Source organism: Nerophis lumbriciformis, linkage group LG08, assembly GCF_033978685.3.
Source record: "Nerophis lumbriciformis linkage group LG08, RoL_Nlum_v2.1, whole genome shotgun sequence".
NCBI classification, from domain to species: Eukaryota; Metazoa; Chordata; class Actinopteri; order Syngnathiformes; family Syngnathidae; genus Nerophis; species Nerophis lumbriciformis.
Window position 1 is genome coordinate 24,701,310 of NC_084555.2, and position 26,118 is coordinate 24,727,427.

A 26,118-nucleotide genomic window follows, 5' to 3' on the forward strand; every position below is an offset into this window, starting at 1 on the left:
AATGAATCACTTAACAGCACTAATATATATATGTATATATATATATATATATATATATATATATATATATATATATATATATATATATATATATATATATATATACAGTATATATATATATATATATATATATATATATATATATATATATATATATATATATATATATATATATATATAGAAAATATGGAAAATATTTCATTATTTATATAGATTTTATGTAGAAATGCTGACTCAATCATGTATTAAGTATAAAAATGCAATGTCAAGCATTTTATAAATAAGCCTAATAATAAAAAGCTAAACATTTATATCTATGTTTTTAAACTGCATCTAATGATAATTTGTGTTGAAAATATGCTTTACAAATTATGAATTCAGTATTTACTAATGCTTTATTACTGCTTAATAGTGTGTACTTATTAAAAAGTGTTACTTATATGTCTAGTAGATTATTGTGCCACGATGAAGCCTGCCACAATATGACACGTGCGAAGCTATAGCCTTTGTTGTTTTTTGTCTTTCATGCTATAGTCTGCAAGGAAAGCTGTGTTTATTTCAATCAGACATGAACCATGTTGCTATCGGTTTGATGTGTGTGGAAGTTCCAATAAACGGTTGCAGTTATCTCCAACTGTTAGAACACATAGTGCTAGCTCACCAGTTGTATATGTGTGTGTGTGCGTGCGTGCGTGCGTGCGTGTGTGCGTGCGCGCGTGTGTGCGTGCGCGCGTGTGTGCGCGCGCGTGTGCGTGCGCGCGTGTGCGTGCGCGCGTGTGCGTGTGTGTGGTCTTCCCTTGTGATCTTGCCATACAGCCTGCAGGACATTGCACATGGAGCATCAAACGGAATGCTAAAGACGACCCAGGTTCTTCCTCCAAAGCCAAACCAGAGGCATGAGGCAGTTTCATAAGTGTGTAATACACCATTGTAACCTTTCTGCTTAAATAAGTGATTTATAAATCAGTAAAGTGCCTAATGCAGTTTTCAGGGCCGCACAAAGACACGATCTCCCTGTGTGTGCATGGCTTTTCTCCACCCAAATCCCAAACACATGCACGTTAGGCTAATTGGAACTTGCATAGGTGTGAATGTGAGTGTGAATGGTTGTGTATATGTGCCTCGTGCCTGAGGTCTAGCCTCCAGAATGAGAACAAGTCGTATAGAACATTTTCGACATTCACCATCATTATCCCCAGCACTGATGGTTAAAATGCACAGTACCCAGGCCCTTTAAAACGTCAATGGGCAGAAACGACAGCTCTGTTATGGCCCAAAGCCTCCTGTATAATGGCGTGTAAGTGCATCGGTATGTACCGGCATGTAAACAGGTCTCTTGGATTGTGTGAATGTGTCGGCTTATGTTCATCCATGCAGAAACAAGTATGCATACGTTGCATTTACTTTATAAACGTATGTGTGTATGAACAGGGGGGAGCTTGAGGTCTGCTGTGAGATCAACCATTTCGCCAAGGTTCATGCACGTATGATACAAAGGTGGGTAGAGTAGCCAAAATGTGTACTCAAGTTTAAAAAGCAGTCATTCAAATAATTACTTGAGTAAGAGTAAGTAAGAATTCGGTGAAAAAAACTACTAAAGTACTGAGAAACTGGTAGGTGACATCTGATTTATGTGTGTGTGTGTGTGTGTGTGGGTGGGTGTGTGTGTGTGTGTGTGTGTGTGTGTGTGTGTTAGAGAGAGATATAGAGGGAACCTACTACAGTACAATCATATACACTTAGCCATGACTAACATTGAGGACACCGAGGTCACGTCCTCTGTATTTTTTTAGGTGACAAAAGGATGATGATATGACTGACTGTTATTGTACTCTGTGTAGGACATAGTGTTCGCTGTATATCACATATATGTATACAGGACCCTCTACAACTCCAACAACGTAACGCAAAGAAGTCCACTTTTACTGTAAACATGATCCGATTGTCACAGCGCGGGCTCGAACTCGCTTTTCCCCGGCAGCTGGGTCTACCAGCGTCTCTGCTGGCAGCGCGCCGAGACACGCCCCTTCTCGCACTGGCCGCGTCACGCCCACATGCCGGCAAGGCTGTGTGCGATCGGCAATCTGCACACCTGGGACTGATGAGGGCGACCTGTATAAGGACCAGTGGCCCCAAGGATCCTTGCGGGAACTTAATTACCGTTGGTGTACCGTAAGCCGGCAAGCCTTATGCTCTCTCTGTTTCTCTCTGCGTTTTCCCTCCGTGTTCTGATGTCCTTGTTGTCCTCCCATAGTGCTTTCCCGAGTGTTACCCATTGGATCTCCTGTCGTTCCCCTCTGGATTCTGACTGCCTCCCTCAATCCTCGACACCCTCGCATGGACACGGACTCTGATGCCTCTCTCTCATCCCTGGATCATCTGCCTGCCCTACGGACTGCCTTCCTGCCTTGTTCCTCCTCTCTCCCAACACATCACGGTAATACACAACAATTAATTACACACATAGTCAAACACATACACCCCTCGTGGATTAGTCACGCTCCATTCTCTTGTTTAGTTTATATTGTTTGATTATTATATATATATTATTTATATATACATAATAAATCATAGAGCTTTACTTCCCCCTTGTGTCTGTATCGTCAACTCCATCTAGCAATACATAACACCGATCCAACATGTGCTGTCAACATAACGTTAATATGAAATCATACTGATGTAACTAATGGTGCGTTCATATGAATACAATTGATGTGAAACGCTGTCAGTATAATGCTGTCGTCGTGTCAGTCAGGTGTCACGTCGGGGTCGCATGTTAATGCGCGGATCTTTTTGCCTGGATGCAGAGGGAACTCCATGGGCAATGTGCAGGTAGGACAATGATTTATTTTCTATAAATCAGACAGGAAAACAAACAAAAATAGAACAAGCGTGCCGATAGCATGCGAAGCTATGGAAAAGTTAACGGGAAAGCTTAGCATAGAAACAAGGTAGGAATCACCAATCGTAACTTGTTTCGTAAAGCAAACAAGACAGCCAGACTGAGTGTGGCGAAAAGCAGGAATAAGTAGCTCTCTGATTAGTGCTCGGTAGCAGGTGAGCTTCCCGAACACTAATCAGAGGCAGGTGAAACTACTCAGCACCCATGGTAACCAAGAACACACAAAACCAGCGGTGCTGAAACTAAGGTTGTCTTTAACTAAACAAAACACGATCTGGCCAACGGATCATGACATCAGGTGCCCGAATGACAAGGCGCTTCATGTAATATTTTACCCCAAACTTATTCCTGGCCACGTCGTGCTCTGTCACTGATTTGAAATATGAAGGAAAAATCTGCTCTGCTATTTCCGTTGGCTCCGTAGCGGACGTCATTAGTACTTGCTGAAGATTGTGGGTTCGAACCCTGGTTGAGATTGAAACTTTGGTATGTTTTTTAGATGTATATTTTAATGACGTTAAAATTGTTTAACATGCTAAACTTCAGGATATTAATACAAAATTGGACTGTTACAAAATTCTGCTGATTATCAAAGATGTTAGATGAGTGATAGATAGTTATAACTCAATAAAAGCTTTTTTTATTCTGTAAATTAATTGTGTTGCTCAAAGTAATATCATTTATATGGTGTTGGAATACACATGATTTCAGTATTTCAAAGTTCTTCTTGTTCAACTAATTTTTAACCTCTGTATTTGTCAAATCCTAGTTACAGCCCTGCATTTGACGCAGTCGATCACGTTATTTCCGAGATCGAAATCCTTATTTTTTTCAGACAAAAAAATAGTTCACACTTTGCTGTTGGTTTAGCTGTGCTCCTTCTTGCTTCTTTGTCATCAAAGGCTGAATTGGTGAAACAGAGTCATGTGACCGTGCGCGCTGGAAGAGGTTTCTCTAACAAGCCAAGAGAATGTGTCTTTGCAAGAAGTAATAAATATATTAGAAATATATATAATGATGATGTAAAATAAATGTAGCAATATACCACAGTTAAAGTAAAGTTTTGTCTTCTCAAAAATAGTCAAGTAAAAGTAGAGAGTATGTTGCATTACAAGTACTCTGACAATAATAATTTATCATTAAAGGCCTACTGATATGCGATTTTCTTATTTAAACGGGGATAGCAGGTCCATTCTATGTGTCATACTTGATCATTTTGCGATATTGCCATATTTTTGTTGAAAGGATTTAGTAGAGAATATCGACGATAAAGTTCGCAACTTTTGGTCGCTGATAAAAAAGCCTTGCCTGTACCGGAAGTAGCAGACGAGTAGCGTGACGTCACAGGTTGTGGAGCTCCTCACATTTGCACATTGTTTACAATCATGGCCACCAGCAGCAAGAGCGATTTGGATCGAGAAAGCGACGATTTCCCCATTAATTTGAGCGAGGATGAAAGATTCGTGGATGAGGAAAGTGAGAGTGAAGGACTAGAGGGCAGTGGGAGTGATTCAGATAGGGAAGATGCTGTGAGAGGCGGGTGGGACCTGATATTCAGTTGGGAATGACTAAAACAGTAAATAAACACAAGACATATATATACTCTATTAGCCACAACACAACCAGGCTTATATTTAATATGCCACAAATTAATACCGCATAACAAACACCTCCCCCCTCCCGTCCATATAACCCACCAATACAACTCAAACACCTGCACAACACACTCAATCCCACAGCCCAAAGTACCGTTCACCTCCCCAAAGTTCATACAGCACATATATTTCCCCTAAGTCCCCAAAGTTACGTACGTAACATGCACATAGCGGCACGCACGTATGGGCAAGCGATCAAATGTTTGGAAGCCGCAGCTGCATGCGTACTCACGGTATCGTGTCTGGGTATCCAACTCAAAGTCCTCCTAGTAAGAGTCTCTGTTGTCCCAGTTCTCCACAGGCCAATGGTAAAGCTTGACTGTCATCTTCCGGGAATGTAAACAATGAAACACCGGCTGTGTTTGTGTTGCTGCAGTCGGCCGCAATACACCGCTTCCCACCTACAGCTTTCTTCTTTGCTGTCTCCATTGTTCATTGAACAAATTGCAAAAGATTCACCAACACAGATGTCCAGAATACTGTGGAATTTTGCGATGAAAACAGACGACTTAATAGCTGGCCACCATGCTGTCCCAAAATGTCCTCCACAATCCGTGACATCACGTGCCGGCGTCATCATACCGAGACGTTTTCAGCTGGATATTTCGCGCAAAATTTAAAGTTGCACTTTAGTAAGCTAACCCGGCCGTATTGGCATGTGTTGCAATGTTAAGATTTCATCATTGATATATAAACTATCAGACTGCGTGGTCGGTAGTAGTGGGTTTCAGTAGGCCTTTAAAGTTACTTAAGTAAATGTAACACGGTAAATGTAGCACGTTGTGATGCACCTCTGCATTTGAATATGCATTTATTTAATTTTCTTTAGAGTTTTGTATGTGTTTTTTGCCTTCTGTCCACACACAGTTCAAGGTTAAATTTTTTTTAAATCCTCTATATATGATGTTGTATTAACTTACAGGGTTTTTCTTGTTTTGTATATGTTTTTTTTTTTTTGTACTTTTTAAGGGAAACACTTATTTCTTTGTTCATTATTGTTCTATGGTTGTATTGTTGCAATGCTTTGTCCAAAAAATGACTTTCTTCAGCCTGTTGATTGGCTAAAAGCCATTATTGTTCCACTGATGTTGTATTACAACCTACGGATGGATTTTTTTGTGTTTTGCTTTTTCAAATAAAAGTTTTTACCACGAATGGAATCAATAAAGGTTCAGAAAATACTCCTGCACATATCAACAATAGGGATACAAAAATTGAAAAAAACTCACAAGGCAGTATTATTGCACGAAGATAACATTAAAATTACAATACAGGGAGAGTGCAATAATTAATATTGTGATGACAATCTTCATTTACCACATCGGGCTTCAAATACTGTGGCTTTACTATCATGCAGATTTCTTTTTAAGCATATCTTTGAATTTTTGGCCTAAATTAGGTGTTACATTAAACCTTTCCTACAGTATGTCTTATATGTATTACAGTTCAGTATTTGTGTTATTTTCTATTACGTTGAGGCGATCGATAAAATATAGTTTTGGACTATGGGAATCATGAACCTTCTCCATCCAAATGAATCCAAGGAATGCAACAATAGCAATGTGCATAGGAAAAACATTTCATGGTGGGTAAAATCATTATACTAAATATTGCTATATGTTTTTATTTTTTATTTTTTTTATGTTTCACAGTACAAACAATAAAATGTATGATTTATTGGGTTATGTTTTCTTTTTGTTGCTGGCAAACTTGATTTTAGAAATTATTACAAAAATCAATAACTTAATAATTTGTACATTAGCTACGCAAAAATATGTTTGCCACGATCAGGCCAAGAACCAATTGGCCGTAATCGGGGATGTAATTATAGTTATCATGACCAAAGTGTTCACTGTTATCATCGCGGTATTGTTGAATGTGCTCAAAAAGTACTTATACACACACACTGAAATCTTTCGACCAGGTTTTTTATACATTTTGTTGAAATAAAATAAATAGACACACTGTTAGCGGTATAGCTCGGTTGGTAGAGCGGCCGTGCCAGCAACTTGAGGGTTGCAGGTTCGATCCCCGCTTCTGCCATCCTAGTCACTGCCGTTGTGTCCTTGGGCAAGACACTTTACCCACCTGCTCCCAGTGCCACCCACACTGGTTTAAATGTAACTTAGATATTGTGTTTCACTATGTAAAGCACTTTGAGTCACTAGAGAAAAGCGCTATATAAATATAATTCACTTCACTTCACTTCACTTAGAAAACCCACTACTTTGCATGTTTTGTGTTTCTTATGCTTCACTGATAGTGTTTTAGTCTTAGTATTGTATGTGTTTTAAACGCTTTTATTGTTTAGATATCAGTTTGTACTGTAGCACTTTAAGATTTAATTAAATTAAAATTGTGTAACAAATAAAACATATTTGTGATATTATTATTTTTTCTGGCGGGCATTTTGGCGTTCTACTCTCTTCAGCGGTCTTTGAAGGCATCGTAAAAACACTTTTGTTTTTTATATATGTAGAACGATCACTCTATCGTAAGAGAGCATGACTTGTAGGTTCAATGTGCACAATTGAGTAGCTTAGTTGCTGAGACAGCAATGTGTTTATATACATTTAATTTGGGGTATGTCGCTTCTTAATGGGAAAAGACGTTAAAGTCTCTTGTTTTCATGTTTGCGTTTAAACGAGCTGTCATTATCTGGCAGCTCTGCTTCCTAGTGTCTCCTTTTTGTCGCAGTGCTTGGTTTCTGAGTCACGGGGCAGAGCCACCTAATTGCCATTCCCTTCTGATTAGTTAAGCTCTCCATTTCATTCACTCGGCCCAAGTAGATTCCTGATGGTTCACCCTTCCAGTCGTGTTCGTCTCCACTGTTTTTGCTCCACTCACCCTTCTCGTTTCCTGTGGCTCTGGCCTGGCGTTGCTGTGTAGTGTTAGCTGTTTCCTCTCAAAACCTTTTGTAAGTGTTTCCAGTTTTTCCACTCTTTTTGTGTGCATCCTTTGTTATTTTTTCTCACTCCCTTTTTGAGTGTACTTTTTTGTTAATATTCTTATTAGTTCTTCTTCTCTTCTTAAAGCAATCTTCAGCACACTTAACACAAATACATCTTTTTCAGATTTTTTTTTTTTTCCTATGTTTTCTACAGGGAAATAAATAAATAAATGATAAATGGGTTATACTTGTATAGCGCTTTTCTACATTCAATGTACTCAATGCGCTTTGACAGTATTTCCACATTCACCCATTCACACACACACATCCACACACTGATAGCAGGAGCTGCCATGCAAGGCGCTAACCAGCAGCCATCAGGAGCAAGGGGTGAAGTGTGTGGAAATTACCATCTTATTATTGTTTAAATATGGTAACAATGATTTATACACTAATCCAAACATGTTTTTTTGTGATGTAAATTTCTAATGATTCAAATAAATTGTTGCTATTAAATCACAGATCCAATCACGGTTTATAGTGGTGTGAGAAAAGATAAACACATCTGCATTTTATTTTTTTTGTTTGAAAATGTTAGGGTCCATGATTGTGTCACATTAGATGTATTTTTTTTTTAGTTTGCGCACAACAGCTCTATAGGTTCATAAGAACACAGACATTCTAACACACACATTCACACAGCTGAGCACAACTAATTATCAGCTGTGGTGGCATCATTTTTGTGTTCCCTTTAGCCTCCCTCTCGTTCGTGTATGGGATCCCAAGGTAGACTGAAGCAACCATCAGCGTATGTTTATCTCACCGTCAGCACTCTTTCCTTGTTCCCGCCTGTGGGCTTTGAAACATTTTCGTGTTAGTCTCTTGGCTTGCCGTCGGAGCACATTTATGCATTGAGAGCACTTTCTATCGCCAGCAAGCATGGAATTTGTTCCGATCAAACAACTGTTGGCGGGCAGGCATAAGAATCGTGTATATGAGTTTTAATTTTTTTAATCACACCCATATTGAAAGCAATTGAGCTAACACGAAGATAAATGCACATGATGAGTTGGTGTTTGTTTTGACCATCACACACACAGGAAGTGAAAATGAAATGCAATATGGAGTCCTGTAATAAGTATGTATATGTTTTCTGTGGTATTTATGATAACTTAATGAACAGTAAACATATCAAGGTATAGGCTGTACCAAAAATGTTTGGGTAATCCTGCTTTGCATGAATGTCATTTGACATCCTTTCAATTGGGGATAGATTCCAGCATAAAACAGTAAAGCTTCTTTAGATCTAAGTCGTTCACTTCACAATCAAACATTGACATGTTTCATGATCAACTGGCAACATTACAATCCTGACGGCAGATTGTGACACCATCACTCGACCACAGAAAACAAATATAGTGGGGAAAACCCATTTAAAAGGCGGTTTGATACAAAAATACTACCATTCACAGCATGGTGCGGTTGGTAGAGTGGCTGTGCCAGCAACCTGAGGGTTCCTTGTTCGATCCCCAGCTTCTACCACCCTAGTCCCGTCCGTTGTGTCCTTGAGCAAGACACTTCACCCTTGCTCCTGATGGGTCGTGGTTAGTGCCTTGCATGGCAGCTCCCGCCATCAGTGTGTGAATGTGTGTGTGAATGGGTGAATGTGGAAATAGTGTCAAAGCGCTTTGAGTACCTTGAAGGTAGAAAAGCGCTATACAAGTATAACCCATTTACCATTCAACTTAAATTGCAACTCATGATTCAAACAGATTCTTGCGATACAAGTTACAAAAAACCTTTTACAGGCTACAAAAGCTCATTTGGCTGCTGACGTATGAGGTACAAGCGCGGCGATGGCCTATAAAAAAAAGCATGTTTCATAAATCTATTCTTGAAAATCGATTTAGGATTGCAATAAATATGAATTGCGATTTTTGGATGTGAATTGATTTCATTCCTACAATATACATACATATCAAATATACGGTATGCTGGCCTACAGATGAGTTTGTTGTTTATGTCTCTTTTGTCCATCCATCCATCTTCTTCCACTTATCCGAGGTCGCGGGGGCAGCAGCCTAAGCAGGGAAGCCCAGACTTCCCACTCCTTAGCCACTTCATCCAGCTCATGCCGTGGGATCCCGAGGCATTCCCAGACGAGCCGGGAAACATAGTCTCCCCAACATGTTCCCCGTGGCCTCCTACGGGTCGGATGTACCCTAAACTTCTCCCCAGGGAAACCAGATTCCCGAACCACCTCATCTGGCTCCTCTCAATGTGGAGGAGAAGCGGCTTTATTTTGAGCTCCTCCCAAATGACAGAGCTTCTCACCCTATCTCTAAGGGAGACCCCCGCCACCCGACGGAGGAAACTCATTCTGCCTGCTTGTAACAGAGATATTGTCCTTTCGGTCATAACCCAAAGCTCATGACCATAGGTGAGGATGGGAACGTAGATCGACCGGTAAATAGAGAGCTTTGCCTTCTGGCTCAGCTCCTTCTTTACCACAACATATCGATACAGTGTCCACATTACTGCAGACGCCACACTGATCCGCCTGTCGATCTCACGATCCACTCTTCTCTCAGTCATAAACAAGACTCGGATATACTTGAACTCCTCCACTTGGGACAATATCTCCTCCCCAAAAAGTAGATGGCACTTGACAATTTTCTAACTTGGAGGTGGTGATTCTCATCCCAGTCGCTTCACACTCGGCTGCAAACCAGTGAATTGTGAGTAGAAGATCCTGACCAGATGAAGACATCAAGACCACATCATCTGCAAAAAGCAGAGACCTTATCCTGCAGCCACCAAACCAGATCGCCTCAACGCCCTGACTGTGTCTAGAAATTATGTCCATTAAAGTTATGAACAGAATCGGTGACAAAGGGCAGCCCTGGCAGAGTCCAACACTTACTGAAAACAGGTCAGACTTACTGCCAGCAATGCGGACCAAGCTTTGACACCAATCATACAGGGAGCAGACTGCCACAATCAGGCAGTCTCTGAGCACTCCCCACAGGATTTCCCGAGGGCCACGGTCGAATGCCTTCTCCAAGTCCACAAAGCACATGTAGACTGGTTGGGCAGTCTCCCTTGCACCCTTAAGGACCCTGCCGAGAGTATAGAGCTGGTCCACAGTTCCACGACCAGGACGAAGACCACACTTCTCCTCATGCATCCGAGGTTTGACTATCTGGCGTAGACTCCTCTCCAGTACACCTGAATAGACCTTACCGGAAAGGCTGAGTAGTGTGATCCCACGATAATTGGAACACACTCTCCGGTTCCTCTTCTCAAAGAGAAAAAACACCACCCCGGTCTGCCAAACCAGAGGCACCGCCCCCAATGTCCACGCAATGTTGCAGAGTCTTGTCAACCAAGACAGCCCCACAGCATCCAGAGCCTTAAGGAACTCCGGGCGGATCTCACCAATCCTCAGGGCCTTGCCACCGAGTAGCTTTTTAACTACTTCGGCATCATTAGCCCCAGAAATAGGAGAGCCCACCACGGATTCCCCAGGCACTGAGAGGAGAGATAGTCTTCCCAGCGTGTCCTGGATCTTCCCCGTGGCCTCCTACCGGTCGGACGTGCCCGAAACACCTTCCTTGGGAGGCGTTTGTGTGGCATCCTGACCAGATGCCTGAACCACCTCATCTGGCTCCTCTCGATGTGGAGGAGCAGCGGCTTTATTTTGAGCTCCCCCCGGATGACAGAGCTTCTCACCCTATCTCTAAGGGAGAGCCCCGCCACCCGGCGGAGGAAACTCATTTCGGCCGCTTGTACCCGTGATCTTGTCCTTTCGGTCATGACCCAAAGCTCATGACCATAGGTGAGTATGGGAACGTAGATAGACCGGTAAATCGAGAGCTTTGCCTTCCGGCTCAGCTACTTCTTCACCACAACAGATCGATACAGCGTCCGCATTACTGAAGACGCCGCACCGATCCGCCTGTCGATCTCACAATCCACTATTCCCCCACTCGTGAACAAGACTCCGAGGTACTTGAACTCCTCCACTTGGGGCAAGATCTCCTCCCCAACCCGGAGATGGCGCTCCACCCTTTTCCGGGAGAGAACCATGGACTTGGACTTGGAGATGCTGATTCCCATCCCAGTCGCTTCACACTCGACTGCGAACCGATCCAGTGAGAGCTGAAGATCTTGGCCAGAGGAAGCCATCAGGACCACATCATCTGCAAATAGCAGAGACCTAATCCTGCAGCCACCAAACCAGATACCCTCAACGCCCTGACTGCGCCTAGGTTTCCACAAACTCCTCCCATGTCCGAGTTTTTGCCTCCTTAACCGCCGAAGCCGCACACCGCTTGGCCTGTCGGTATCTGCCCGCTGCCTTCGTAGTTCCATGAGCCAAAAGGACCCGATATGACTCTTTTTTCCAGCTCGGCGGCATCCCTCACCACTGGTGTCCACCGGTGGGTTCTGGAATGACCACCACGACAGGCACCAACCACCTTGCGGCCACAGTTCCGATCGGCCGCCTCGACAATCGAGGTACGGAGCATGGTCCACGCGGACTCAATGTCCAGCGCCTCCCTCGTGACATGTTCAAAGTTCATCCAGAGGTGGGAACGGAAACTCTCTATGACAGGAGACTCTGCTAAACGTTCCCAACAGACCCTCACAATGCGTTTGGGACTGCCAGGTCTGTCCGGCATCCTCCCCCACCATTGGAGCTAACTCACCACCAGGTGTTGATCGGTAGAAAGCTCCACCCCTCTCTTCACCCGAGTGTCCAAAACATGAGACAGCAAATCCGATGACACAACCACAAAATCGATCATGCAACTGCGGCCTAGGGTGTCCTGGTGCCAAGTGCACCTTTATGTTTGAACATGGTGTTTGTTACGGATAATCTGTGACTAGCACAAAAGTCAAATTACAAAACACCACTGGGGTTCAGATCCGGGAGGTCGTTCCCCCTGATCATGCCTGTCCAGGTTTCACTGTCGTTGCCAATGTGAGCCTTGAAGTCACCCAGCAGAACAAGGGAATCACCTGAGGGAGCACTCTCCAGTACTCCCTCAAGATAATCTAAAACGGGCGGGTACTTTGAGCTGCTGCTTGGTGCATAAGCACTAACAACAGTCAGGCCTCCCACCCAAAGGCAGAGGGAAGTTACCCTCTCGTCTACTGGGTTAAACTCCAACGTACAAAAATTGCCACATCAGCCCGTCGCCTCTCACTCCGTGCAAGGCCAGAGTGGAAGAGAGTCCAGCCCCTTTCGAGAGGACTGGTTCCAGAGCCCTTGCTGTGCGTCGGAGTGAGTCTGATTAGATCTAGTCGGAACTTTTGTGTTGCCCTGGTCTATGATTACTTCAAAACTGATATGGTTTATAAGAGCAAAATATGTCCATACTTTTTCATAGACACCATAGTCTGTGTTTTCTCATGCTCTTTCAGAATGTTCTTAAGGAAAACATCAGTAGAGAGGACACAAAATAGAATACTGCCGGCCTGCATTATTTTTCTCTCGTTTTAATCGGTATGAACTTATTTCTCCGTTTTTTCCACATGTTCTGAATCAGTCTTTCTCCCCTCGAGGGTGCTCCTGATTTCCTGGATCGCATTTGGCTTGAATCTTTCAAATTGTCTACATCCACACTGACCAAAACCATTCTTCTTCAAAGTCAGAATCATTAAAATCATTGTTGCAAATTACAATCCTCTCGCTTGGTCAGTCCCATTTTGTGCGAGTCAATTTGACTGTAGAGGTCCATATTTCCCTCATATTTCTATCATTTGGAAATGTATGCAGGCTGACCCCTTCTTTAGTTGTATTGCTACATCTGCAACATCTGGCAGCCATATTTGCTAATTCCTTCAAATTCTGTGCAAAAATAACATGATTCAGGAAGAAGATGCTAACAACACACATACTATGCAATATGAATTTGCCTCCATTCTTCTGTAGGTGACATCAGCAGACTCATGCAGACCCGCCCACATTTTGGAGCTAAAAGTCTGCATTCCAAAATGTGCTGGAACTTGTTAGAAAACAAGCTAACAATCACTACTGTGTCTATTTTGAGGGTCATTTTATCTGTTGACATAATTTTTTGATCTAAAACTATGAAATAAATGCCAGTGTTGTCGGCATTAGATGGGTATTATATGTTATGTATGTGTCAATTTGTCAATGCGACTAAACATTCAAATGTAATTCGGTCTTCTTTCTTTGTTTGAAAAAATGTGAGGAAAAAAATGAGAGAAATACACATTTCAAGCAAACATCTTAAGCTTCAATTGAATGTATAAAATTATTTTGAAAATATTTTTTGATGGTGAGAAATTCACACTAAAGTACAAAGTTTGACAACTAACCTGCTCCCCCCATACAATGTTGCATCTATAACTGTTCATGCTGGTAATGTACATTTTCTGTACCACTTCCGTCCATCCATCTATTTTCAGCTAGAGCCTATTCCAGCTGCATTCGGGCGGAAGGCGAGCTACACCCTGGACAAGTCGCCACCTCATCGCAGGGCCAACACAGATAGACAACATTCACACAGTAGGGCCATTTTAGTGTTGCCAATCAAACTATCCCCATGTGCATGAATCAAACCCAGGACCATCTCACTGTGAGGTACAATTGCTAACCACTGTGCCACTGTGGTGCCCTTCTCTACCACTTATCCTCTGCAAAGTCATTGCTTGATTGAGGAGCTACAACATAAACAGAAGATTACATGTTACTGCAAAACAATACACGCCTAAAAAAATGCTGCTTTAATTCCTAACACCAAGGTTTTCCCCAAAATCACAACACTAAAACAATGGACACAGTTACTTGGACATGGCTTAAAGGGGAACATTATCACCAGACCTATGTAAGCGTCAAAATATACCTTGATGTTGCAGAAAAAAGACCATATATTTTTTGAACCGATTTCCGAACTCTAAATGGGTGAATTTTGGCGAATTAAACGCCTTTCTATTATTCGCTCTCGGAGCGATGACGTCACAACGTGGCGTCACATCGGGAAGCAATCCGCCATTTTCTCAAACACCGAGTCAAATCAGCTCTGTTATTTTCCGTTTTTCGACTGTTTTCCGTACCTTGGAGACATCATGCCTCGTCGGTGTGTTGTCGGAGGGTGTAACAACACGAACAGGGACGGATTCAAGTTGCACCAGTGGCCCAAAGATGCGAAAGTGGCAAGAAATTGGACGTTTGTTCCGCACACTTTACCGACGAAAGCTATGCTACGACAGAGATGGCAAGAATGTGTGGATATCCTGCGACACTCAAAGCAGATGCATTTCCAACGATAAAGTCAAAGAAATCTACCGCCAGACCCCCATTGAATCTGCCGGAGTGTGTGAGCAATTCAGGGACAAAGGTCCTCGGTAACACGGCAAGCAATGGCGGCAGTTTGTTCCTGCAGACGAGCGAGCTAAACCCCCTGGATGTCTTGGCTCACACCGTCCCTTATGCCACCGAAGATGATCAAGAGAAGAATATCGACACTAGCTTCCCTGGCCTGCTGACATCAACTCCAAAACTGGACAGATCAGCTTTCAGGAAAAGAGAGCGGATGAGGGTATGTCTACAGAATATATTAATTGATGAAAATTGGGCTGTCTGCACTCTCAAAGTGCATGTTGTTGCCAAATGTATTTCATATGCTGTAAACCTAGTTCATAGTTGTTAGTTTCCTTTAATGCCAAACAAACACATACCAATCGTTGGTTAGAAGGCGATCGCCGAATTCGTCCTTGCTTTCTCCCGTGTCGCTGGCTGTCGTGTCGTTTTCGTCGGTTTCGCTTGCATATGGTTCAAACCGATATGGCTCAATAGCTTCAGTTTCTTCTTCAATTTTGTTTTCGCTACCTGCCTCCACACTACAACCATCCATTTCAATACATGCGTAATCTGTTGAATCGCTTAAGCCGCTGAAATCCGAGTCTGAATCCGAGCTAATGTCGCTATAGCTTGCTGTTCTATGCGCCATGTTTGTTTGCGTTGGCATCACTATGCGACGTCACAGGAAAATGGATGGGTTTATATAACGATGGTTAAAATCAGGCACTTTGAAGCTTTTTTTAGGGATATTGCGTGATGGGTAAAATTTTGAAAGAAACTTCGAAAAATAAATTAAGCCACTGGGAACTGATTTTTAATGGTTTTAACCCTTCTGAAATTGTGATAATGTTCCGCTTTAAGTCTTTCTTATTTTACTGTGATTCTGCTTAACTTCGTAGATATGTTTCTTCTTGTCTTACCTGTGCTGCAAAAAACTAAGGATAAAGCAAAACACACATCCAGAGTTAATCCTTTTATGCTGTTTTCAGTCGTTTTGTATAGCCTTGGGAGTGAGAATCCCACTTAAGTGTGACTGTGCGTCGAAAATTTCCTTTTTGATGAAGTTGAAAGCAAATGTTGCCTTGAAGCATACAATGATGCACATAGACCCAGTCCTGCTTCATAGCCCATTAATGCCTGCTCTTAGAGGCGAATGCTTCTCCCCCTTGTACAGTTTTGCTTTCTTCCTGTTGTTTTCTCTCTGCGGTGCAATACTGTTTAGACCTGTGACTGTAACGCCCACTAATATCATTATTTTTTATGGTATACATCTTCTCTCAAGCTGCCTCCTGAGTCGCAATCCAAACCATTGTACGTCAAGAAGGTGCCGCCTCCACATTGCACGTCACCTCAGCCACACTGCTCCTGTTGCTCTCCTGTCAGAGATTACGAGATAATGAGCAAGACAAGAAAATATGCAATATATGTCACAGTTAGTATGCGACTATACTAAGTCTGTTTAGGCAAATGTGTCTAAGTTCATTGAGCACATATAGTTGGAGACAGAAAAGTTGCAATGAAATCACAAATGCCGATTTAAAAATATTTTCTTTAAGAACTCTTTAACAACTCACAATCAGCCTTCGCTGGAGTAGGGCTCCGACCCAGAGAAGAAAGAATAAAAAAATAACAAAAATCACACTCAAGGAGTGAGAAAAACTATCGAGGACGCACCCAAAGGTGTGGAGAAACAGAGGTCGCCCACAAAAAGGTGTGGGGAGGAACAATTAAACGCTAAACGGCAGCGCCGGGATAAAGCCACAGGTACGAAGAACGTGAGTGGAGCCAGAGCAGAGTAGATGAACACAACTGGAAGGGTAAAGCATCACGAATCAACTGGCGCCGAGTGCATGTACTGGAGAGCTTAAATAGCCAAGTAGGAAATGGGTATCAGGTGTGCGCGATTCGCAAAGGTGGCTTCGCCCCGTAGCTTGGAAAACAGGTACTGCAACAAAAAGCGGACAGGCGGTAACAGAGCTACCAGAGCATGACAAACTCCCACCATCTTTCAAGTAACCATCCACGGTTAATGTAAAATAGCAAGTACCTTCAAACTAAATTGCATGATTAATCTGTGTGTATACATGAAAAATGCAATATTTTTTATTAATCATGAGTGAACTCCTTATTTTTGACAGCCCTAATAACGTTTGTACCTACGCAACATATAATTTGTTTTCTTTTTTCTTCTTTTGTCTTTCTCTCTCCTCCCAGTCTCTCCCTCTTAAAGAATAATATTAGCAAAATAAATGTTATAAAAAAACACTTAAATAAAAAAGACAGAAAAAGGGGGAAAAACATAAAATAATGTCAATGAATACCGATTACAACATTTTGAAAGAGCTATAAACATGTTTGTGGTCAAATTTAATTTGAAGAACCCTGCAACTCATTAAAGGGGACCTATGATGATTTTTAATCTACATTTAATCGACATTTAAAACACTTCCTCATCCCAAAGGAGAAGGATGCAGAGAACGTCCAATCTCCCTGATAAACGTTGAGGGCAAAATCTTATTCACTGTCATTGCACAGAGGATGGTCGAGTATCTGCAAAGAAATGAGTACATCGATACACCTGTACAAAAGGCAGGAATATTAAGATTCTCTGGGTGCTCAGAACATTCCAGCATGATCTGGCACCAGATCAAAGTGGCAAAGTAGGAGAGGAAGGATCTCCATGTAGTCTTCCTGGACCTTGCCTATGCCTTTGGTTCGGTGCTCCACAAACTCCTGTGGTCTGTCATCAACTTCTTCCACACCATCACAGCCCTGGTTAAATCCTACTTCCAGGACGTGCAGTTCTGCTTCACCACCTCTTACTTTACCACCTCTTGGTAGCGCTTGGAAGTAGGCATCATGGCGGGATGCACTATCTCACCCCTGGCATTCACAATGGCAATGGAGGTCATCATCTGCGCCTCAAAGTGGGTGGTAGGCGGTCAGCTGGTTGACTCTGACCAGCGCCTCCCCCCATTCAGAGCTTACATGGACGACATTACAACGTTGACCACCACCGTCCCATGCACCAAGAGGCTTCCCAGAAAATCCCCCCATTCAGAGCTTACATGGACGACATTACAATGTTGACCACCACCGTCCCATGCACCAAGAGGCTTCCCAGAAAATCCCCCCATTCAGAGCTTACATGGACGACATTACAATGTTGACCACCACCGTCCCATGCACCAAGGGGCTTCCCAGAAAACTGGAATAGAACGTCAGTTGGGCCCGTATGAAGATCAAACCATCCAAGTCACGAAGCATCTCAGTTGTGAAGGGAGTGCTCTCTGACCTGAAATTCTTCATCGGAGATGACCCAATCCCAACAGTGTCTGAGCAGCCTTTAAAGAGCCTTGGCAGGTGGTATGATGCAAGCCTGAAGGACAAAGACCAGGTGCAACAACTGCGTAAGGATATCAGCAGTGGCCTACAGTCCATCGACAACACCCACATGCCTGAAAAGTTGAAGGCCTGGTGCCTGCAGTTCGGACTCCTACCCAGGATAGTGTGGCTCGTCGCAGTTTGTGAGGTCCGCAATCTCAACCGTGGAGAAGTTGGAAAGAGGAGTCACAGCCAACATCAAAAAATGGCTCATAGTTCCACATTGCCTTACCACCATTGGCATCTACGGAGATGGCGTCCTCAAGCTGCCCCTCACCAGTCTCACAGAGGAGTTCAAGTGCGGAAAGCAAGACTCCAGATGACAGTAAATGAATACAGAGACTTAGTAGTGAGCAACAATGCACCGACCTTGGCGACAGGGCGCAAATGGAGACCAGCCAAATCAGTGGAAGAAGCAACAACAGCCCTCAGACATGCGGACATTGTGGGTTATGTCCAGCACAGAAGAGGAGGCTTTGGGCTAACAGCTACCCACCCAGCTTGGAGTAAAGCTACAGCACTAGAACGGAGGAAGGTGGTGATGGACGAAGTACGCTGCCAGGAGGAGGCTGCAAGATGGGCCAAGGCAGTCTCTCTGGGCAAACAGGGTCAGTGGACGAGATGGGACAGTGTGGAGAGGAGGAAGATCAGCTGGACGGACATATGAGCCAGGTGAGCTTTGTCATCAGAGCTACATATGACGTCCTTCCAACACCAGCTAATATTCACCAGTGGTTCGGCGAAGACCCGGTGTGTGCCCTTTGTTCCATGCCAGTCACCCTCAAGCATATTCTCACAGGGGGCAAAATTAGTCTAACCCAAGGACGTTACACGTGGCGTCACAACCAAGTCCTAAAGACCCTTGCATCCACCATGGAAGACAAACAAGTTGCCATCAACTCCTTACCACCACCAGCAGCTAATCACCAGCAGGCGATTACCCTTGTCTACGTAAGGGCTAAGGTAGTCAGGCGCGGCTCCATACCGCCCGGGCAAGGCCAACTACGCTTGGCCCACGACTGGAGAATGCTAGCTGATCTTGGCCGGCAGCGTGCGTTTCCTCCGGAGATCGCCGTAACCACCCTGAGACTGGATGTGGTGCTCCGGTTCCTTTCACAAAAAAAGTTGTTCATCATCGAACTCACAGTACCCTGGGAGGACTCAGTAGATCAGGCTTACAAGCGAAAACATCTACGCTATGTCGAGCTTGCAGTTGAAGCACAACATCGTGGCTGGAACATTGATGTCCGCCCAGTGGAGGTGGGCTGCAGAGGCTTTGTGGCGAGATCTACCACCAAACTGCTTGTAGATCTGGGGGTCCGAGGCCAAATCATGCGTATAGCCATCAAAGCTGCATCGGAGGCACCCGAAAGAGGCAGCCAGTGGCTGTTCATTACGAGGAACTACCCCTGCTGGGCCCCCAAGTAGCAAGCCAGGAGGTATGCGGCCAGCTTAGGCTTGACTCTGGGAAAAAGACGCCCCTGCCATGCATAGTCCCATGAGAAGTCTGCTGCTCAACACCAAGCAACTCTCATGATTAATTGTGATTGACGCAAGTCCGGTGCCGATCATGCTGTGGCTGGCCACCCCTGGAGAGGTTGTCTAGTGTTAAGGCCGAAACGCCAAGTGACCCAAGGGGACACGACTGATGATGCATCCAAAATTGCAATGCACCCATCCACCATTCCACCAGTCATCACCAAAACAACACACACTCTCAAGTTACAGGTTCGCTGCCCACCTCTTGCCATCCAAATCACTGCCGTTGTGTCCCTGGACAGGACACTTCACCCTTGCCCCCAGTGCTGCTCACACTGGTGAATGAATGATGAATGATGGGTGGTGGTCGGAGGGGTCGTAGGCGCAAACTGGCAGCCACGCTTCCGTCAGTCTACAAATGTAGCTTACCACAACCAGGTGTAAATGTGGAGTGAATAAATGATGGGTTCTCAGTTGTCTGTGAAGCGCTTTGAGTGTCTAGAAAAGTGCTATATAAATCTAATCCATTATTATTATTATTATAAGTATGTGCCAGCCCAAAGGAATTTACAACTTATCCTGTGTTTTGTAAACTAGACAATACGTATTAGATATGCTTTGGTGTCAATTGTTTCATGAATATTGCTCCACAGTCAATTTTATAACCCGTTTTTCGAGTCTGTCTGCAAGATGTTTGTTTCTGGAGGCATTCCCAGATTGCAAATGAAACCACGCCCCACCCTTTCCAAAAGTGTCATAATTAATCTTTTAAAAATGTACTCTGTTTAAATATATCCCCCAGGGAGGCGTTTAGGGCACGTCTGACCGGTAGGAGGCCACAGGGAAGACCCAGGACACATTGAGGAGACTATGTCTGGGCTCGGAACGCCTCGGGATCCCCCGGGAGCAGCGAAGTGGCTGGGGAAAGGGAAGTCTGGGCTTTTCTGCTTCAGCTGCTGCACCTAGGACCCAACCTCAGATAAGAGGAAGAAGATGGATAGCTGGATGGATGGAGGGAGATTCACCCGGTGACGACATCAAGTACACTTGCACACTTTCCGATCTATTCAGACACTACATAAAAATGCTACTTGTCGCAGCATTTATGTCACTATATTTTGCACGTCGGGTTATTTATTAACATACCAATATTTGATTAATAATACTTTATTCTACCTTTTTTGTGTTTCATTCACAGCCTGAAACTGAAAGGAAGGAGCTCCTCCACCTCTGGCTGGACTTGACTTAATGTCTAAATTAATACATCCACCTTGCTGTGATGTTACAACGTAGCTAGACTGCAAAACCCCGCCAACACAGGCATCCAAAACTGCGTTCAAACTCACACCAAAATGCATGATCCTTATGATTTGACGCTTGGATTTGTTTGACACAAATATCTAAGACTGTAACATGTATAAGTCAGAAAAGACAAAATACATCATAAGTCCCATTTATTGGACATTTTACATTTGCCTCTTAATGCAAAACGGAGGAGGCCCCTTAGGACCGTCGGGCATGATCTCTGTATAGCGAGGGGCGCCCCTGCATGACATAATATATAACATACATACTATGTAATATGTAAGGGAAAACCTCATCATAAGGAAGAAAAAAGGATGAGCTAGATGGAAGATGGAAGACAAGAGACGCTCTTTATTGGTTGGACTGGCAGACCGGCATTTGGACTGAGCACTGGTCCACATCCCTGCCTGTTAGACTGACATAGCAACAACCCTGCCACCGGCCTAATCCCCCAAATCATCCCCCATGCCACAGGAGCTTAGATTGAGGGGGAGGATTTTGCCTGGCGAGTCCATGCAAGGGAACAAGACAGGAAGGATGGCTTAAGAAATTGGGAAAGGTAATGGCAGCAAGGAAATAAATATGTCATCCATAATGATAAAGTATGATAAAGATGAGTAGAAAATGTGACTGTGAATGCAAAACACCAGGGGGTTAAATTGGCAACTATGGAAGAGCGAGAGACAGAGTCGAGGTGGACAAAGGAAGGCAGAGGAATGGAAAAATGCTTTTCAGTTTCTGTACAAACACATATACACATTCTGTACATATGCAAGTACATATGCATACATACACTTATGCACATAATCACGTTTCATCAAACATATATTAACATTTTTGCCCTAGGGTAAACTGGGAATAACACATGGCACACTGACAAAACTTAACCTACTATAACAATCTACAAGGTTAATGTAGGTTGCTTCTCTTTCTTCCCCTCCATTTTTCTGCATTCTTTCATATCTCAAGTTATCATTACGTATATATATTGTTGCATTTGAACAACTGTATTGTTGATATTAAAGGTAAAGCATTGGTATTGTTCATTATCAATAGTGCTTTTTCTATTGGTATTTGTATTGCTCCATTTGTAGTGTAATAATGCTCATTATCATTTCTGTATTATTTTTTATTTTTGCTAACTGCTTATTTGCTATCACTTTTACCATCATATTTGTACATGTCGTATTTGCTGATGTTGCTCTATTGTTGTTGTTGTTGTGTTTGCTGTTGTTGTTTTTGTCTCTCTGTCTAATCCCCCTCTTGTCCCCAAAATGTCCCCCTCTCTCTTCTTTTTTTTCTCTTTCTATCCCCTCCTGCTCCGGCCCGGCTGCACCAAATGATAATATAAATACATTTAATAAAGTCAAATACAAATAAGGCAACAAGAGAAGTATCCTACACTTCTCTTTTGTAAAGTAAATCTGAACAGCCGATATGGGCATCTACATCAACTATATGATTTGCCTGAGAAGCTGGACAGGACAAAAAAAAAATGGCAGCAAGGAAATAAATATGTCATCCATAATGATAAAGTATGATAAAGATGAGTAGAAAATGTGACTGTGAATGCAAAACACCAGGGGGTTAAATTGGCAACTATGGGAGAGCGAGAGAGAGAGTCGAGGTGGACAAAGGAAGGCAGAGGAATGGAAAATGCTTTTCAGGAGAGAATGAAACAAAGATGGAGGGAGGGAGGCTTTTAGCTGGTGTTTCAGCTCCGTCCAACAGCGGGTCTTTGGCGCTAATGAGTGTGGCTGCTCTCAGGAGTGTGTTTGTGCAGGGATGACACAGAGAGTGTGGATGCTGTGCTGGTGGGGGTCTCTAAGAGCTGGGTGTTTGCCCGTCGATGCCAAACCTGCCATGATGCATCCTCTTTTATCCCACCACCTCCCCTTGCTCATTAGTATGATTGAATACCCTCCTCCCTCTTTCATCTGTTCTTTGCCAGGGCCATTGACCATACATTTCCAATTGCACTGCAGCATTCACATACTGCCAAGACCACCCCAACAACAAAAAAATTAAAACAAATCTTTCCTCCCACTTTGGTTTTGGCCTTGCTCCCGACATCCGGAGAGCGGCAGGCTGTGGCCTTCAGTCCTTTTATTACCTTCTGTGAAAAAGACCTGGTCTTGTTCCCCCCTGCTTTCACAGGCTCTCCTGAAATCAAGTTCACCATTGATTGTTTAAGGGCAATCAATACAGCTTTCCTTGTGTGCATGTACGTTAAATAGTCTGCATGGTCAGAAGGCTACAAATGTATCAATAGGTTATCAGGCTTTCGCTGTGGGCATTAATACACATTGGTACAATCAGTATGCTCCTCAATATACAGCTGGTTTAATTTAGTACAATTACACTCAACAGAAGGTATGCCTTTTGCAACATTTCATAAATACTGTACGTGTACACTTCTCATATTTACTATCATTATTATTGCATTACAATCTCAATGGACAATACAGTGCTACATGTACTTAATTTTAAGTTATGAGCATCCCTCGCCGCTTGTAGCAATTGTCCACAGCCCAGTTCCCACAGCCAGAGATTGACACAATCCTGCCCTCCAACCACCAGGACTGAGAATGTGAAAAGGAAGTATAAAGTATTATTTTCATTTTCGCATAATAAAACCTATATGAGGCATGCAATGACATACTGTAGATGCTGCTAAAGCAGCTTTTTTTAATGTAGTTCTGTCATACTTGCCAACCTTGAGACCTCCGATTTCGGGAGGTGGGGCGTGGCTGTGGGCGGGGGCGTGGTTAAGAGGGGAGGTGTATATTGACAGCTAGAATTCACCAAGTCAAGTATTTCATATATATATATATATATACACATACATACATACATACATACATACATACATACAGTACATACATTTATATATATATATATGAAATATATATACATATATATATATATACATACATATATATACACATACCGTATTTTCCGCACTATAAGGCGCACCTAAAAACCACAATTTTTCTCAAAAGATGACAGTGCGCCTTATAACCCGGTGCGCTTTATTACGATTAATTTTCATAAAGTTTCGATCTCGCAACTTCGGTAAACAGCCGCCATCTTTTTTCCCGGTAGAACAGGAAGTGCTTCTTCTTCTACGCAAGCAACCGCCAAGGTAAGCACCCGCCCCCATAGAACAGGAAGCGCTACCGCCCGCCCCCGGAAGAAAAAGAAGCGCGCGGATATTTCGTTTCATTTCCTTTGTTTGTGTACATCTGTAAAGACCAGACTACAAAATGGCTCCTACTAAACGACACGCTTATAACGCAGAATTTAAACTTAAGGCAATAAGTCATGCCGAAGAACACGGAAATAGAGCAGCAGCAAGAGAATATAACATAAATGAATCAATGGTGCGTAGGTGGAGGAAGCAAGAAGATGACCTGCGCCAGGTAAAGAAGACAAAACAGAGCTTCCGAGGGAACAAAGCACGATGGCAACAGTTGGAGGACGAACTCGAACAGTGGGTTGTTGAGCAGAGAGCAGCAAGCAGAAGTGTCAGCACCATCACTATTCGAATGAAGGCAACAACGCTAGCAAGCGAACTTCACCTGGATGATTTTAAAGGTGGTGCTTCTTGGTGTTTTCGGTTTATGAAAAGACGCAATCTCTCCATCCGCACACGGACCACTGTTTCACAGCAACTGCCTAACGACTTTAAAGAAAAGCTGGCTACTTTCCGTGCATATTGTAAAAAGAAGATAGCGGAAAAAAAGATCCGGCCAGAGAACATTATCAACATGGACGAGGTTCCACTGACTTTTGATATTCCTGTGAACCGCACTGTTGATTCAACGGGAGCACGTACGGTGAATATTCGCACCACTGGGAATGAAAAGTCGTCCTTCACTGTGGTTCTAGCTTGCCATGCTAATGGCCAGAAACTTCCTCCCATGGTCATATTCAAAAGGAAGACCTTGCCAAAAGAGACCTTTCCAGCCGGCGTCATCATAAAAGCTAACTCGAAGGGATGGATGGATGAAGAAAAGATGAGCGAGTGGTTAAGGGAAGTTTACGCGAAGCGGCCGGGTGGCTTTTTTCACGCTGCTCCGTCCATGTTGATATATGACTCTATGCGCGCCCACATCACAGATGGTGTCAAAAAACAAGTGAAGCACACAAATACAACACTCGCCGTCATTCCGGGTGGATTAACCAAAGAACTCCAACCGCTGGATATTGGTGTCAACAGGGCATTCAAATCACGACTGCGAACTGCGTGGGAAAAATGGATGACCGAAGGCGAACACACCTTCACTAAGACGGGCAGACAACGCCGGACAACATACGCCAACATCTGCCAGTGGATTGTAAATGCCTGGGCAGATATTTCTGTCACAACTGTGGTCCGAGCTTTCCGGAAGGCAGGATTCACAGAACTGCTGCACAACAACAGCGACACTGAATCCGATGATTTCGAAGAGACGGAGCCCGCCATTTTGGAAGCCACGCTAGCGCAACTTTTCAATTCGGACACCGAAGACGAAGAATTCGAAGGATTTACCGGTACGAATGAAGAATAACTTCAGAAAGTGAGCGCTATGTTTATTTTGTGTGTTGTGTGTTGTGACATTAACGTTCGAGCAACATTACCGGTATGTTGCTATTGCTCTACACCATTTTGAATTTTACTATGTTTGTGATTGCACATTTGTACATTTTGGGACAGAGTTGTTAGAACGCTGGTTTTCAATATATTATTAAAGTTTGACTGAACTATCTGACTGTTTTTTTGACATTCACTTTAGCGCAGCGTTTTTTTGACATTCACTTTAGCGCAGCGTAGGCGCGGCTTATAGTCCGGGGCGGCTTATTGGTGGACAAAATTATGAAATATGTAATTCATAGAAGGTGCGGCTAATAATCCAGTGCGCCTTATAGTGCGGAAAATACGGTACATATACATATACATACATACATACATACATACATATGTATATATATATATATATATATATATATATATATATATATATATATATATATATATATATATATATATATTTATATATATATATATATATATATATATGGGTATATATACATCCTGAAAATATGCAAACAAAACTGTGTTTAGATAATTGATACTTCAAACTTGCATAAATAAATCTTAAGGAATATAACATAACTTGGCTTC

At 43.1% G+C, this 26,118-nt stretch overlaps 1 long non-coding RNA gene across 1 annotated transcript in view; it reads right to left on the reverse strand.

The window, feature by feature from the left end:
- Positions 1-26,118, reverse strand: part of LOC133611262 (uncharacterized) — a 68,203-nt gene that overhangs the window by 17,262 nt on the left and 24,823 nt on the right. The gene's annotated exons all lie outside the window — the stretch shown is intronic.